This window comes from Apium graveolens, chromosome 2 (genome assembly GCF_009905375.1).
Source record: "Apium graveolens cultivar Ventura chromosome 2, ASM990537v1, whole genome shotgun sequence".
NCBI classification, from domain to species: domain Eukaryota; kingdom Viridiplantae; phylum Streptophyta; class Magnoliopsida; order Apiales; family Apiaceae; genus Apium; species Apium graveolens.
The window spans coordinates 281,780,554-281,785,695 of NC_133648.1; positions in this window are offsets into that span (position 1 = coordinate 281,780,554).

The following is a 5,142-nucleotide window of genomic DNA, read 5'->3' on the forward strand; positions in this document are numbered from 1 at the left end:
GATTAAACCATATATTTGTAACCACACTTGTACTTATTCGAAAGCCAAGTTAAAGTTGTTTCTTCTCCTCTTTCCCTCCTACTTGTAGTTTGGCTAAGTTGCATCCGGTTCACAAAGTCAAACACCAGAGGAGCTTCTTTCCTTTTTTCAAGCTAAAACTACAGAGGAACTTTTTTTTTGTCAGGAAAGTACAGACGAACTTAACTCGCTTCTCATCTCATTTGAATCTGTTTTTGGAAATGATTACTTCTATATGGCAGATGGTCTACACACAGGTGAAGGACAAATTTAGCCTAATTTTATATAAAATTAATAAAAATGATCAATTTCTGAAAAATTGGTCAACTTTAACCGATGAGATAGACATGCTAAGGACAAATTTAGCATATTTTTATATAAAATTAACAAAAATGATCAATTTTTAAAAAATTGGTCAACTTTAACCAATGAGATACCCAACTGTCACGAGAGTATTAACTTTATATGATATACTCAACTGTCAGTGAAGTCCTCATATATGAAATATCCAATCACCAGTGGAATATCTTATACAAATTGGGATACCCAACTGACAATGGAGTATTCAATCGACTGAAATTGGCCACTTTTTCCGAATGGCTATTTTGGTTAAATTTTTTCAAAAATTGACTATTTTCGTCATTTTTTCTATAGATCGACAATGCAATGTCCATGTTTTAAGGTAAGGGATTTTACATACTAATACCATCGAATTAGGAACAAGTGTAGTAGAAGTAATATTAATTTGAACTATACCAAGAATCAAACAAATTTTATAAAAAAGATTTTTGAAAATCCTCATGGTTTTATCTAGGTCGGACTTGATTTTTATTCAGAATTTTCAAATTTTGGCTAAATAAATTTTTAATAAATTAGGAAACATGTTTAAGGCTAGCGGAAATGGATAAACTATAGGTGTTCACTTATTAGTTTGATTCGGATTCTCGCTTATTTCGAACCGAACTAATATGAACGGTTTTTTAAAAATCAAAATCAAATCAGAGCAGTTAAAGATCAAGACCAAACTCACCAGATCATTAGAAAAACGAATTGGTTTGATCCTGAACCACAGTTTGAACTTAATTTACCTATATTTTATTTTTGTTAAACTTACAGCGAAACGGTTATTTTAAGTGAATATAACATGAAATTTATTGTTTTTCGGTATTATATATTACACATATTATACATATTTATAAATTAATTTAGATATAACATTTATATACTTTGATTTAAATACATAATAAGTACAATAATTAGCGTACATATTATCAATTAACTCAAGTTTTTACTTATAAAGTAATCTAATATGTTTAATATAGTATATACGCACATACACAAAATCAAAATTTATATTTATATACTAGAACTTTTTATATATTATTATATAACGGTCCGATTTGTATTAAACGGTTTTAATATATTAGAAAATATGGTTAACCGAACCATTAATAACAGTTCTAGCAATTTCGGTTTTTTATTGGTTCAGATTGTTGTGGTCTGGCCCGGATTAATAGTTTGACGGATTTTCTGAACACCTCTGTGATGAACTTGATGAACCAGGCCGAATTTTTTACTGACCAGATTTTTCAAAAATCTCGATTTTCTCTATATACATATATTTATTAAATTTAAAAATATTAATATATAAAAAAAATTATGGTCCAATTAGGATAAAATCAGGGGTTTAACAAAAAAAACCCTTATTTTTCCTATATATAATCTAAAATATACAATTTATTTAATTAATTTCAAAAAATATTAATATATAAATAAATAATCCGGATAATGATAAAAATAAAAATTAAAAATTACTAAAATACCAGTTGTTATGGATAAGAAATCAAGGTTATTACTTGCTGTATTTAATACTAAGATTCGGGAGCTCAAGGCCTTTAATGGCTGCTCTCGTGTTTCGTGACTCAATCTGCCTTTACGAGATGCCTACGTATCTCTGTGAATTAGATAATCAAGCCAAAAAACGTAGTTCTGATTGGTGGGGGTGAGACCCCTTATATAGATGTGGGAGTCCTTGAATTGGACTTGGTATAGGAGACTTGGTGGACAAGCCTCTGAATTAGGATAGACTTAGGAGTCCTAGGAAGTAGGAAGCTGATTCCTTATCCTTTTAGGTCCCCTTGAGGCTAATCTATAAGGATTTATATCCTTATCGGGACTCTTCTCAATAGCTGATTTTTCCCTTATTAATTAATTACGAAATTAATTAATAATCAGGGCTTTTGGGCCTTTTTTATTCCACCAGGCCTGATCTGGTCCATCAGGCTTAACCTTTCTGGTCTGAGTTTCATATATCTTTTTATTGGGCCTAGCAGCCCACAACTTGTACAATTAATGCAGTATTTAATTATACAATCATAATTTATTTATCCCTATCATTTGCCCCCCAACTTTTGGGAAACATTGAATAGGTTTCGCAGAAGTTAAGTCTATTTGTTCCCTTACAGGGTTTCGTTTTTCCGTAAAGTGTGGAGCGACCTACACGTTTACAACGAATTTTTCCTTTTATTTAGGAATTATTTTGATTTCCAGGAATTTTTCCCTTATTTCCGGGATTTTTCCCTAATTTCTGGATTTTTCCCTAATTTTTCTGGGATTTTCCCTAATTTTTCTGGGATTTTTCCTTATTTTTCTGGGATTTATCCTTAATTTCTGGATTTTTCCCTTATTTTCTGGATTTTTCCCTTAATTTCTGGGATTTATCCTTAATTTCTGGAATTTTCCCTTAATTTCTGGGATTTATCCTTAATTTCTGGATTTTTCCCTTAATTTCTGGATTTTTCCCTTAATTTCTGGGATTTATCCTTAATTTCTGGAATTTTCCCTTAATTTCTGGGATTTATCCTTAATTTCTGGATTTTCCCCTTAATTTCTGGATTTTTCCCTTAATTTCTGGGATTTATCCTTAATTTCTGGAATTTTCCCTTAATTTCTGGAATTTTCCCTTAATTTCTGGGATTTATCCTTAATTTCTGGATTTATCCGCAATTTTCTGGATTTATCCTTAATTTTCTGGATTTATCCGTAATTTCTGGTTTAAAATGCATACAAAATTGATTAGGATGCAGAAGAAATTGATCAGGATTAGCCAAATCGATCAGAATTCCTGCTCGATTTCGATCAGGATCCTGATCGAATTAACTCAGGATCTTACACTCTGGTCGACAGGATTCCTGATCGATTTCGATCAGGGCTCTGATCGAATTGATCTTCAAAGTGACACCCTAGTCGACTGTTACACGTGCTTAATCGATCAGGATTCCTGATCGATTTCGATCAGGACTCTGATCGAATTAAGTGATTTTCTATCATTCTGATCGAATGGAATATCGATCAGGATTTTCTTCTGTGTCGATCAGGACTCTGATCGATCTTAGGGGATTTCTTCCCTCCTGTTCGAATAATATATCGACCAGGATTCTCTTTGGTATCGATCAGGACTCTGATCGATCTTAGGGGATTTCTTCCCTTCTGTTCGAATAATATATCGACCAGGATTCTCTTTTGTATCGATCAGGACTTTGATCGATCTTAGGGGATTTCTTCCCTTCTGTTCGAATAATATATCGACCAGGATTCTCTTTTGTATCGATCAGGACTCTGATCGGATTTAGGGGATTTCTTCCCTTCTGTTCGAATAATATATCGATCAGGATTCTCTTTTGTATCGATCAGGACTCCGATCGATCCAGTTTAAAACTCTGGTCGATTTTTGACCATTCATTTTCCATATGAGCTTCTAGATTATTCCTGATATTTCTAGTAGACGGGCTTTTAGGTTGGGCCTGGCTAAATGGGCCTAGAAACGCCTCGTATTCCGAGCTTTTTGCCTATATAAGTGTAGTGTGAAGTGAGAATCCTCACTTCACTTCTCATTTCTCATTTTCTTCTACAAACTTCTCTAGAGTTCTCCCTTTGAGTAGGCGATTTCCGGCGAGCACACAGCCACCGTAGCTCCACCATTCTCAAGTATTTCTGGGTTTCAAGCTTTTAAACGAAGTATATCAATGGCGGACCGCGACTTGGCTCGTTTGCAGAAGATGAATGTCTCTAAGAGAGGTACAAACATTCAAATTCAATCTCCATATACTTCTCTCATTGACATGATTAACTCGAGAGGTGATGAATATCCTTCTCTATCTGAGTTAGATTCGTATAATCATGGTAACACTTTTCATGAGTTAGATGGTAGAATAGAGTCTATGAACACCCTGTACAGACTTCCACCCCACCTTAGGATCACTCCAGCCGCCCCTGGGGATAGGACTTGTAATTGGGAGGGGGATACCCTGTTCATTTATCGAGGAGCCCTGACCGCAGGTCTTAGGTTCCCATTTCACGAATTTATTCCTCGTTTACTAGCCGATGTACGAATCAACCCTTGTCAACTCCCTCCTAACGCCTGGAGGAACATTATCTGTTTTATGGTCCTTTGTCTCAGGAATAGCTTTCCTCTTTCCGTAGCAGTCTTTAGGAAAGTTTTCCAATTCTATAATAGTTCCATGAGTCAGCCGGGCTGGGTTTTAATTCGCCAACGGCCCAAAATTCCCCATATCTTTGACAGTAACTCTATAGTTGAGAACAACCCTAAATGGAGGGATGAGTTTGTCAGGCTGACCTGGGCTGGGGGTGATTGGGCCACACTCTTCCGTAGGCCATTTTGCAAAGTATCATATGGTAGTCCTGGTAGCATCAGATTAACTGATGAGGAGGAGGTGGCCTACCAAGCCTTAATTTCAGATGATGGGAAAACAGACACCTGGACCCTTTTAGAGGAATTTTCCTTGAAGAAAGTTGGTCTCTCCCAAGCCAGTGATAAGGGTAAATTTATACCTGCGTAATTATTTTTCCTTCTCTTTAATCGCACTTTTTCTTTTTTCTGGATTTTAATATTCCTTCTGCTTTTCCTTTCAGCTTGTGAGGCTATTAATAATGTCAATAGGCCTAAGGAGGGGGAGTCAGGCCGTCAGAAAAGGGCCAAGCTAAACAGGGACCCTAGGAGCAAACCTGACGGTCCTTCTTTTCTTAAGCCCCACGTCCCGGTGGTCGAGCTGGGGGACGATGTGGATCCTCCACTTAAGGCACATTCCTTCAGGCCTAACTGGG